The sequence below is a fragment of the Microchirus variegatus genome (genome assembly GCF_963457635.1).
Source record: "Microchirus variegatus genome assembly, chromosome: 8".
Taxonomy (NCBI): Eukaryota; Metazoa; Chordata; class Actinopteri; order Pleuronectiformes; family Soleidae; genus Microchirus; species Microchirus variegatus.
In genome coordinates this window covers 17,495,624-17,509,417 of record NC_139809.1, presented here as the reverse complement: position 1 = coordinate 17,509,417, position 13,794 = coordinate 17,495,624, and positions in this window count along the sequence as shown.

Sequence of the window (13,794 nt, the reverse complement as noted above, 5' to 3'; positions counted from 1 at the left end):
CTTAAATATCGTGATAATATCAACATTGTATCATGACTCAAATATCGTGATAATATATTATCTAGACTCAAATATCGCGATAACATCTTACCATGACTTAAATATCGTGATAATATTGTATTGAGACAAAAATATCGCGATAACATTGTACAGTGACTTAAATATCGTGATAATATTGTTTATATAGACTAAAATATCGCGATAACATCGTACAGTGACTTAAATATCGTGATAATATCAACATTGTATCGTGACTTAAATATCGGGATAATATCAACATTGTATCGTGACTCAAATATCGTGATAATATATTATCAAGACTCAAATATCGTGTTAACATCGTATTGTGACTTAAATATCGTGATAATATTGTATTGAGACTAAAATATCGCGATAACATAGTACCGTGACTTAAATATCGTGATAATATTGTATATAGACTAAAATATCGCGATAACATCGTACAGTGACTTAAATATCGTGATAATATCAACATTGTATCGTGACTTAAATATCGTGATAATATCAATATTGTTTAGTGACTCAAATATCGTGATAATATATTATCTAGACTCAAATATCGTGTTAACATCGTATCGTGACTTAAATATCGTGATAATATTGTACTGAGACTAAAATATCGCGATAACAACGTACCGTGACTTAAATATCGTGATAATATCAACATTGTATCGTGACTCAAATATCATGATAATATATCATCTAGACTCAAATATCGCGATAACATCGTATCGTGACTTAAATATTGTGATAATATGAACATTGCATCGTGACTTAAATATCGTGATAATATCTCATCGAGCCTCAAATATCGTTGTCCAAATGTATATTATTATTTACAAGATTTACAAAAGATTAATTTTGCATCATAAATATGTTTTTTTTTATTATTGTGAAATAGACATTATTACCATTCCACGTCAAAACGAGCACTTGACGAGCTTTGTGAGCGTCTTTATTGCGATATCACGATTCTGATTCTCAGAAAAATTAAGTTGAGGGACAAGTTTAAGGGCTGTATTGCCCTCAATATTGAGATTTTCCGAGATCCACCCTTGGGAGCAAGGGCTACCCAGAATGCATTGCGTGTTTTGACAAAACAAAGATGGCGTCGAAAGCAGCGAAGCGAGTGCGATACAAATTAAGTATTTTCTTTGTTAATAGAGATATAAAAATGATGAAAACCATTGTATTATCTTAGTTTAGGCCCATATTATGGATTACTGACGTCATTGTTGCGTAACATTTATTTTTATTTTACGATCTTTTGTCAATAGCCGGCCGGTGCGGACAAGCGATTGTTTGCTATGGTTTACTTTTCAATAAGTCGTGGTGTGTGGTAACTGTCAGCTGAATATGTCTGTGGTTGGGGTATTTGTATGAGTATCATCTTATAACTAACTGACAACCTAATAACTTGACTGACAAACGGATCGTAATAAATAATCCTGACGTAAATGTGTTCTTCTTCTTCTTCTTTTTTGGAGTTGACAGACTGGATGCAGCTTTCGCGTTATTCTGCCCCCTACAGTCTGAAGACGTATCTGCATTTAAGGGGTGTCCCATTTCTAAGTGACAAAATAACCCTCAACACTTGGTTTTGAGGCCAGTTAAGATTAAGGGTTGAGCTTGAGGCTTAAGATTGAGGGTTAAGATAGGAATAAGTTAAGTAAAAGCGACAAAAGAATCATCTTTTAAAGCAGAGAAACATATTTTTAATTCCCTGACACTGATTCAGACATCGCTGCGTCGATAATCAACTGAACTCCGCTTTAATCACCTTGTTTTTCAGCAGACGGAGACGTCTTCTCTCCTTTAATCTGACTGACGCTGACACCGAGCAGCTGTGCAGCAGGATATGAAGCAATGAGTGAAGACTGAGAACTGAGATTTAGAGAGGATTCTGTGACGGGGGGAGAATAAATAAACAACAACAACCCACTCAGCATTGTGTGTTTGCTCAAACACAATCAGTTAAACAAGCTAAATTAATTTCCTGCTTTATTCCCTCCCCCTCCCTCCTCCACTGTGTTTGACACTAATTAAAATAAAATTACAAGGAAGACGTCGGTGCATTTGAAAGAGAAAACCTCTGTTTTTCCTCGGCTTAAAGGGAACAATATGTAATCACACATTCACTCCCATTGTTTATCAAGCGTTTTTTAAACCACTCCATCTTGTACGTTGTGTAACATGATGCCATTGTCTCTCCACGCTGGGAATAGTTTTTTATTGTTCCCAGAACAGCTTGAAGTATTTGCACATGAAATCATACATTTAAATACTTTTTAATTACAAAACCTCGTTTGTTTTCCTCTAACTCCGTGTAACGAAGCCAAATGTGTCGTCCAATCGCACATTTCTGCATTTTCTCGATGACAGTGTTGATTTGTTCACACGTCACTGACCGGCGTCCATTAGCCCGAGCCACAGACGCCAACATTTGTTTCATAAATCACGACAAAAAGCGTCCGTAAATGCAGATTTAATGACGTTCGTTCGGAACAAACAACAAAAAAATTAAGCAATAATCGTCACGACCATAATGACGTCGTCATCGTCATTACCGACAAAAAGCATCTGTTTCTAATTTAAATGAGCGACAAACAAAACATAACATGGAGGAAACACAAATATATCAACATAACAAGCGTAAACAAAGTATTACACACACTTTGTTCCCATGTCGTCCTCAAGATGTAGCAAATGTAAGACATTTCTATGTCCTATTTCCTAAATATTGTGAAAATATAGTGATAATACTGTAGCATTGAAACTTAAATATCATGATAATATTGTATAGCAACTTAATTATCATCATAATATTGCATCATGACTTAAATGTGATAATATTGTATCACGACTTAAATATAATAATATCGTAACGCGACTTAAATATCGTGATAATATTGTATTGCAACTTACATATTGTAAATGATATTGTATTATGACTTAAGTATCATGACTTAAATTTGATAATATCGTATTGCGACTTAAATATCGTGATAATATTGTATCTTTTCTTAAATTTGATATCGCATTGCGACCTAAATATTGTGATGGTATTGTATTGCAAGTAAAATATCTTGATAATATTGTATCATGACTAAGTATCATGATAATACTGTATTGCAACTTAAATATTATGATAATATCGTATTGTGACTTAAATATCGTGATAATATCGTATTGCAACTTAAATATCGTGATAATAGCGTATTGCAACTTAAATAGCGTGATAATATCATATAGTGACTTAAATATGATAAAATCATATAGTGACTTAAATATGATATCGTATTGCGACTCAAATATCATGATAATATCGTATTATGGCTGGAATATCGGGATAATATTGTATCGTGTCTAAATCTTGTGATCATATCGTATTGTGATTTAAATATCATAAATTATATTGTATCATGACTTTGCTATTATGATAATATCGTATTGTAACTTAAATATCGTGATAATATTGTATCGTGACTTAAATATGATAATATAGTATTGCGACTTAAATATCATGATCATTTCATATAGTGACTTAAATATGATAATATCTTATTGTTACTGAAATATTGGGATAATATTGTATAGTGACTAAATATTGTGATAATATTGTATCGCGGGTTAAATGTGATAATATCATATTGCGACTTATATATTGTGACAATATCGTATTGCAACTTAAATATTGTAAATTATATTGTATCATGACTTCGATATCATATAATATCGTATTGTGACTTAAATATCATCATAGTATTGTATGATGACTCAATATCGTAATTATATCTCATCGTAACTTTGATTGTGGCGTCTCAGGGCATGGAACAGTAGGCGGCGTTTCAATGACTTTCTATGGCCCATACTAGGTCTACTGAGGTTGAATTACAAGAACTTTCAGGGATTTCAAGGACTTTTCAAAACTTTCAAGGGCATTGATTTTTTTTTTTGGTACCTAGTGGCGATGAATTTCAAATCGGACCCTTTAAATAAACACACGTTCAGTCGTTGTGCAGAAAAGGATGAAACTCTGGAGACAGCGGGATTCATTCAGAGTCTCTGGTGTGTGTGTGTGTGTGTGTGTGTGTGTGTGTGTGTGTGTGTGTGTGTGTGTGTGTGTGTGTGTGTGTGTGTGTGTGTGTGTGTGTGTGTGTGTGTGTGTGTGTGCAACTTTCTGAGGCCGTATCAGTTCAGGCCCGAGAAATTAGATGGGGAGGCGGGTGGAGTTAGAGGGGGGTTGGTTTGTCTGTGTTTGCCCTTAATGCCTCATTTCCACAGAAAGTGGTCAATTAATTCCAAAAGTGTATCAGGTGGATTTAGAAATATGATAATAAATGCAGCAGAATGGATGAGTTTGCTGGAGGACGACGCCAGACAATTTATGGCCGAACAGCTATTGCGACTCCTGTAAGCCTGGAAGAGGCCGTCGGCCTTCTTTTTTTTTCAACGGAGATAATAAAGGACCACAAAAAAAAACGTGTTCTGGAGGGAAGAAAAAGGCTGCAGCGTCCACACACACACACACGCAGTGAATGAATCACAGTTGTTTAGATTGAATGAGACTTTTTTCCTGCGCAAAATAACTGAGGTGATTCGCTTGAGTTTGTTCGTCCAAAACATTTTAATCGTTCCCAGACGACATCGCGGCTGGAGCATCATGTGTCAGTGTTTTACAGAACAATAATAATAATAACGTGACTTCAAGTAAAAACAGCCGTTTCACTGTTAGCTTGCGCTCAAGTTCCTGGAAGTGTTCCTAGCATCGAGACTGTGTGTGTGTGTGTGGGGGAAAAAAAGCCGACCAGAACAACAACCGAAGCGAATCCACAGATCATAAGCACTGCCCCCACAGGCTTTGTAAACACCAGACACTAAACATGATGCATCACCGTGTCCACTTCCCTTCTTACCCTGAAGGATCCATCACAGAGGGAACAAGGTGAATCAGACTCATCACACGTTCTCTTTTTTTTCCCCGTCTCGACTCTGGAGTCCAATCTTTACGCTCTGCTGCAAATTGAAGAACTGACCTCACTGATGAGTGGTTTTAGTTAAAGACCTCAAAACCTCTTAAGTCCCTCGAGTTCTCCTTGAAAACGATCTACTTTTCAAGTGAGCATTTAAGACGTCAGATTACGATGATGGTTGTTTTTGAACTCATTCTAGTCAATTTTAAGTCATTTTTGAGTCATTTTTGTTGACCCTTCAGAGGAACTTCTCCAGGTCCTCAGGACATGTCTTCTAACATAGTTGTCCAAGAAATGTGATCATTTACGCTGACGATTAACCCTTCTGTGACCACCTAGGCTTTCACCACGGCAGATCATCTGCCTCCATCCTGGTCTATCGTTCGCATCCTCCTCTGCTACGTCAACTGTCCTCATGTCCCCACCCCCGATCAAACCATCTTAACCCGTCTGCGAGCGTCCTGTCGTCGCCGACGGGAATTGGAAATCATGCGGTACTTCTCGTTACCGTAACTCCAAGAATGTTTGTGACATCTAGGCGCCAGTTGTTCAAAGGTAATCTGATTGGATTTTGGTTATTGGATTGGATCAAATCTGGAAAATGGGTTGTTCAAAAGGGAAAGAAGGATTCTGAATTTGGATCAGATCATGTAATCCAATCCTAGTTTGAAAATGGATCAATCCTTCAGTTTGTGTTTTTCAAAACTTTTCAGTAGGATTTGGATCACTTTGATAAAAAAAAAAAACAGGATTACCCTGTAATTAAATTAGAGTTAGGATTTCAGGAAGAAAATCTAGTAAAACTATAAAATTGGTCAAATAATACATTTGTGTCATTGAGTGTTGACTTGACTTGACTTGTTCACCATAACAGAGATAAAGTAGACATAGGGTACCAATTACCCTTTCAGTGTCCCCATGAAATAAACCGATTAAACACATTTCAATAACAAACAAAAAGAATATATTCAATTTTTCATATCTGTCACTGTCATTCCTCACTGTATATTAATGTCAGAGAAACAATCGTCAGATATGAACAACTCCACGTCCAGTCAGTCCCTCATTCTGACAGAACCCCAGAGGTTGGTCTGGTTCTTCAACAGGCTCAGGTGCATCATATAAGGCTCATAAAAGAAACTATAAATGGAAGTGGATGTTTATGTTTTGTGTTTCGTCTCAAAATAAACACTTAAAGTGACCCAATGTTGGCTCGTCTACCTGTTCTTTACATAGCTGGTAATCCGGATTTGGTAATCCTGAAAACTGTGTATCTGGATCAGGGTGATCCAATCCAACGTTGCTTTGAAAAACAGACTGAAAAGTAAGATGGATGACCTGATCCTGGATCATTTTTGAACAACTGGCGGTAGACGATTCAAAGACCATGGACAGGTGACCTGTCCAGGGTTGTGACCTGTCCCCTGACATTCACCCTATGTCAGCAAGGATTGGCACCGACATCTCACCAATGATGTGGAGGATACAGCGGTAGAAGTTTGATGCATAGAAGAGCACAGAACAGTTGGTGAATGATGTCTTGAAAAACCGCTTCGTAGTTGAAAAGTTGTTAAAAGACTGAATCAGACTGATGAGTTCCAGCAGATACTCAAGGTTGTGATGTCGGTATCTGACATGAAAAAGTGCCGTCTATTCATCTTCTAACACACACACACACACACAGATTTAGATTTACAATCCCCGAAAAAAAGAAAATCAAATGCCAGGTTGCATTTCTTTCTGCTCGGTGACAAGTTTACTATATAATGTATATTTCCTCCCAGCAAGAATGCATGAGGAGACTTTTTTTTTTTTTTTTGCTTCCAACAGCATATAATTGGTTTATGGGATTGCAGGTCTTATTTGTCACAGTTCACCTTCCTCACATCGTTGTTGCAGGAGTGGCAGAAATCTCAGCTCGAGCCCTCGCTGACGCCAGCGTGTGATGAATGGAGGAGAGACTCGGCCTCAAAAGGCCTGAAACACAAACGTGACGAGTAAAACACTGTCAGAGATGCTGCGGCGGCACTTTAAACTCAAACTATCACAGTCATCTGCAGCGAGATGAGATGCCAGTCCTTACCCCCACGTCCCATCCTGGCTTTTTTGTTTTTGATTTGTTAGCGACTTGCGATTTGCAGCAGCATCGTTCGTCCCACAGGGGACGGAGTCTGGAGAGCGAGCAGTGCTCGAAAACTAAAGAGCAGTTTGGATCAGCAACTTCACAACTTTGTTGTACTTTTATGGGTTTTTTTTTTTCTGAACGGGCAGATTGTCCTGATGTTACAATCAGGCCTAAACACAAGACTCAGCAAAACGAGTTCATTTTAAACACCTATAAACTTGTTTAAGTTGACGTTAAATAGTACCTTTCATATACAAGGTAATTCAAAGAGGCAGAAAATACCTTTTATATATTATCTTACAGCATAGTAGACATGAAAATGGGTAACTAGACCCCCAAAATGCCAAGAAAATCAGTTTAACCCTCTTATGACTGTCTAAAAGACGATGCTGGGATTTGTGTTGGTGTGGACAGGATTGGGGGTGTTTTCAGGGACAGCTCAGGTTGAATGGTTTGGGAAATGAAGTAGCAGGTACGCTGTAGAACCGTCCAAAAAATAAATGTTGAATGACTGAGTTCTTCTGCTTCCTTTTCCCCCCAAAAGATATCTTTCACTTTCCATATCTGGCAGTTAGTCAACCGTTTAGGAATTAACGGTACTGACATCACAGAAGTCCTGAGGTTCTACTGTAATGACAAGGATTAGGGTTCAGTGGAGAGAAAAAAAACTCCTGTGCAACAGGGAGAAGAAATCTCTGACAGAACCAGACTCAAAGATGTGCAGCCATCTGCCAAGACAGGTTGGGGTGAAAGGAAAAATGGGGGAGAGGGGAGAAGAGGTAGAGACCCTCGCACCTAGTGTCCAAATTGCATAATCCCCAAATCGGCATGTTTTTAGACTGTAATGACAAGTATATACAGTCTTAGAAATAAGGGTTCCAAAAGGGTTCTTCTACATGGGGTGAGGTTCTACCTGGAACAATTTGCTTCTGAAAAACCCTTTCCCAAAGAAAGGGTTTTTCAATGGTTCTTGGTAACACTAATGGTTACAGTAAGAACCATTTTTATCCAGAGAACCCTTTAAAACCCCTTTCCTGAATAAAGGGTTTTAAAAGGGTTCTTGGTGGAACCTTTATGAAAAGGTTCTACCTGGAGCCAAAAAGGGTTCTCCTATGAGGACAAGCCGAAGAACCTTGTATGGTTCTACTTAGCACTTTTATTTCTAAGAGTGAATGGGCGCAAAGGTCTATTTCTCCGCTTTACGGTATCCGTTCATCCATCTTCTACCACTTTATCCTCCACACAAGGGTCGATGGAGAAAGATAGAGGCAGATGATCTGCTGTGGCGAACCCTAAAGGAAGAAGTGTCCGATATCCGATCTGGTGATTTTGACTCCGAGTATCGGCTCATACCTTATATTGTTAGAGTGTGTTTACCTCATTAAGAAGGTTCGACCTGGGATTTGAACCACAAACCTTCTCGCTGTCAGGCACCGAAGCTAACGACTGTTTCGCTCCGGCCATAAAACCGCAAGCGTTAATTGTGTTGACGGCAAAGGAGATTTTCTCTGCTTGTGTTTTGTGGTCAGTAAAGACACAAACATGATGTTGTTGTTTTCTTTGGTTTTACGTCAATATTTAGTTACTGCAAAACAGCCCCAGACATTCAGAATGAGTGCGGTGACCATGGAACCTCCACTGCAGTTTGCATTAACTGATTTTTTTTTGATTTTTTTTTTTACGATCCGTGTTCAGTCATGTTTCACGGGAACCGGCTCGGTCACCGGCTCATTGGTCGAGCTGATTACTAACATCTAATCGTAATCTGTTGCAGCTCGGTGACTTCAGGCAGGGGGAAGGTGGGGCGGTGCAGGGGGAAAGTAGTTTAATTGAAAGAAAAACCGATGGATGGGAAGGAGCGAGCGGGCGGGGAAACTCTGCGACGCGAGCGAGGAACGAGGCACAGACAAACAAACGGAATACAAGACGTGGGCGAGGAAACACACGCAGGTAACAGATGCATCGCACAAAAACACAACAGAACCAACTCAAAGCATCTGACAAAAAGTGGGAGGAAAAGCAACTTTTACAGGTAGAATCGGCAGGATTGTATAACCAGAATGTCACTTCTTCGACAGCATCGCAGCTATATTTGCAGCTTCATAAGGAGGATTTGACCAATCACAGAGCAGCTCCAGACGGGTTTATCTGCGGCAGAATGATTGCCAGCTTCTTATGCTACAAAGAAATCTAAAAAATTAGGAAAATCTAAAAATAAGTCAGACAATTAACGTAATTCTTCCTCGTCCGGCTGTACGTCTTTAGACGTTCAGTTCCGTTGGGGCCAATAAGATCGCGATCACCAGTCAGTGGCTGGTTTTTGAAGCGTCCTATGTCCGTCCTCAGGCTGTGTAGGGTCGTCCATTGCTTTCAGTTCTAATTTTAAACGATACAAGAGTCAGCGCCAACAAAAGTCGCTCTCATCTTGCCCTTAAAGACCCAACATACGAATACGAATTGTTGTCTTTCAGGCTTCTGTCAAATCAAAGGCTAGCTATTTCCTACAACTTTATGACCATAGGGCAAGGGCCATGGAAATATACGAGATATGCACTGCGTGGTGATGGCTTCATTCAGCATTGCACCAATGTATCTTAAGACTACCATCATGGCATTAGCTGCCATATGGATTCAGTAACATCTGAATTTTATGATTATTTTCTTGACAAATCACCAGTATAGAGACTTGAAGTAAGATTTCTGTCTAAAGTACATGAAATAGACTCATTCTAAGGCTCCAAAATTAGCTAATTTTATTTCGTTTTTCCGCATATACTGTATATACTTATACAATCACTTATACAATCTTATGCAGCAGCTTTGCTACCATAGTATTTCATATTTTCCATATCCTAATCTTAGCTAATCTTCATTCTCTCTCCATAAACCTGACTACATGTTGCAAATTGGACATTTATATGAGATTTAATTGTATTTGTCTTGAGTTAAAAATCCGTCAACAGACAAACAAACTATATTTTATAAATGCAAGCAAAGCGATTCAAGTTTCAAGTCCAACAACTCAAAAGCTGACCTTTAAAAATCCCAACAGACCGAAACTTCAATGTTTCTCCACCCAAACACTAACTTGAGTAAAAGTAGAAAAAATAAATGGCACTTATGCTTCAGTGAGACTTTGGGGTTTCTTGCCATTTCTGCAAATAGGAGACATACGTCCGCGCTTCTACGAGCACTTAACCTATACAGCTCAGTACTTTTAATCTATTTAAGTTATATGAGATGAGAGGGAAAAGTGACTAAATGAAGCAAATGACTTGAATGAGCTGAGTAGGAAAAGGGTTTGTTAAAATGATAAGGAATTCTATTACACACTTGAGTACAATACCAAGAGCTTTTTCAGGGGCCCTTATATTCCATTAGAGGAAATGACTTTCACTCTTTAAGATCAGGCCAATTTTCATATTTAATGCACCCTTTTGGCCCGATACGTCCCGTGTTACAGCCTTAATACCTTCATGAAAGTCTTATGTAAGCGGCCAAGTTGATGGAAGACAAATGCAGGAGTGTGAATAGAATAAAAAAAAGCTATAACTTTACACAAAGAAAATATTTCACACCCACTGACTCAGATCTTAAAGGGATAGTTTGGTATTTTAAGTCGGATTGTATTTGGGGAAATTCTGTTTGTTTATTATTGGTAAAATTAAAGGTGCCATATGTAAGAATGTGGCCAAAAACAGTTACTACATTCAAATTCAAAATACCAAGGTCTTTTAGGTTTCGTTTTCTGACGTAACTGGCAACCCGTGGTTGCTCGGTGGTTGAGACTCTACTGACTTCAATGATTGGTAGACGGCGGTAGGTGGCGCCACATGCCAAAACATGATTTTTCAAGACATAAACATGATTTGCAGTCTGCAAAATATATTTTTAATGCAAATATTTTGTCTGTACTGTTGTTGTTGGTGAGTTCAGTTTGTTATATGAACATTATTCCTGAGTCTCTGTGACATATTAGGAGGATTTTATGGCCAGTTGCTTTAGATTTATTACATAATGCACCTTTAAGAGTCAATTACTCATTCGTTCTCAATGTTTTTAGGACCAACTATGAAACGTGCACGTTCAGCAAAACATAGAAGTGACAAAAGGCTAATGTAAATGATTAGAATTACAGTGAAATGTAAAAGATTTCAGACAAAAGAACAGCGTAGAAGCATTTATTTTGATCTTAAGGGCATAGCCTTTTTAATTGGGGTGTATGAGGTATTTATGCACTTGAAGAAAGGCTGTTAATCCATTATTCTGGAAAATTATGTACTATTAAGTCATGCTTTTTATATTTCACAAGCATTTAGAATGCACTAGAAATAAATCCTCCTACATCTGCTCCCAAACTGTTGTTGTTGTTGCTTTAGGTACTTTAGCACCACCACCACCACCATGCATCCTCCTCTGGTGAGGACTTTGTTTGAAATAGGCCACTCGTGTACTGTAAATGTTATACTCTTTGTTTTATCTCGAAAAAACAAAGTCTCTCTTGCTTTTTTTTTTTTTTTTTTGCTGTGCAGCAAAAGCAGAGCAAGAAAACCTTTTCAGAACCTACATAACTACACAAATCAAGTGAGGCAAATGTCCTGGAACAGGTGCTCGACAATCAAATAACCATTTATGACTGAAAGGTCACACAATACTTGGGTTTACTCAGAAGGGAGTGTCGTCGATGTAGTTAAGTTGAAATACTATATGCTTTAACGCTGTATCGGTTCTGGTTCTTTGTCATGTTCAATTCTGCTGAATTCAAGCGTCATGGTTCGTCTTCCGAAATAGAAATAGAACTCTTGCCTATTCTCTGCGTAAAGATCGGACTCCCGGAGCAACGACGTAGACGTAGACGTAGACGTAGACGCAGACGCAGAGACGTAGAGACGTAGACGTAGACGTAGACGTAGACGTAGACGTAGACGCAGACGCAGAGACGTAGACGTAGAGACGTAGACGTAGAGACGTAGACGTAGACGCAGACGCAGACGCAGACGCAGACGTAGAGACGTAGAGACGCAGAGACGTAGACGTAGACGTAGACGTAGACGTAGAAACGTAGAGACGTAGACGTAGAGACGTAGACGTAGAGACGTGATATATTCAGAGGAATCCGATAGCGATAGGGTGAGAAGCTCAGCCATGTGTGGAACCAGTTGAGGTGGTTTCGAGCCCCTGGTAAGCATGCCACCAGGGCTCCTCCCGAGGGAGGAGTTCCTGGTACCTCCATCTGGGAGAAGACCTCAGGGCAGACCAAGGACTAGGAGCAGAGATGATATCTCCTCACTGGTCTGGGAGAACCTGGGGGATCCCACAGTCAGAGCTGGACAAGGTGGCCAGGGAATGCAAAGATCTGATCCCCCCCCCCAAGACCCCACCTTGGATAAGAGGTTGACGATGGATGGTCGGAACAGGCACATGGAAATTTACTTATTATAGATTTCACACCATTGTCTTTGTATTTTAAGCTAACAACAGCTTGTGTTTTAGTAGAACATAGAACAGAATATCACTGGCTCGTGTGGAAAGTGGTTGTTTTCAGTCGTGAAAGGTCAGCGGGTTTTGTCTGACTCCCATGTCTCGGTCAAAGAATCCTCTGCAGACGTCAGACGCCAATCTGTCAGACAGTTTACTGTGCAGAGAGTCGGTCCAGGTGGGAGTCATCACACACACGCACACACGCACACACACGCACACACACACACGCACACGCACACACACACACACACACACACACACACACACACACACACACACACACACACACACACACATCCAGGGCTGGTGCTGTTTACTTTCACCCTCTCCAGCTCAGAGCTCTTCAGCTCAACACATGTTTGACATGTGGACGCCATGAAGAGCAGCTGAGAATCATTACATGTGTTAGCTTAAAGGTCAGCGTACAGCATTTAGTGTGGGTTTATTGGCAGGAATTGAATATATGACCCGTGATTACGTGTTTTTGGAGCCTTTAGAATAAGCCTTTTTATATATAAACGTAAGACAAGGGCCTTGTTTTATCATAGGCAGACATCTTGTACCAACATGTCTCGACATGGTAGAGTATTGTGAGTTACATCTTCCAACTGCTACTATCATATTATACGACCTCATTTCAAAGGTCCATATATTTGATTTGGCAGAGATTATTTTACCCCAAATACTTTTTGGCTTTCCTTACTCAAATCTCCCATTTATCCATGTTTGGGACCGGCACAAAAAGACCTAGGATTGGGTTCTTTGCTCAGGGGTAACACCAGCCCTTGACCTGGCAGGGACTCGAGCCAGCGACCCTCAACATGGACTCTTAAGGCGGATTTCCACCTGGCGCATTACAGCCGTGGAACGTCAGCGGCGCGGTTTTGCTTCGTCCTCTGCCCGGCGTCAATCCCCACCGTTGCGCTTTACGGCAGCGCAATGGTGCCTTGGGAGCCAGCGGTATTCACGGAAGATCACGCGGTAATCCTAAGCGGACGCAAGTTCGCGAGATCCCGCGATAGACTGTGTGTATAAAGGAAACAACAACAACAACAACAACCCAGCTTCTTTTCATTCTCCGACGTGGAAGAACTGTTGAACTGGTGTCATAAATGATTTTATGTTTCTCCACTTCAACAATCAGTCTCTCGTTGTACATTATGACTCTCTGAGACGCTCTGATTAATTTACTGA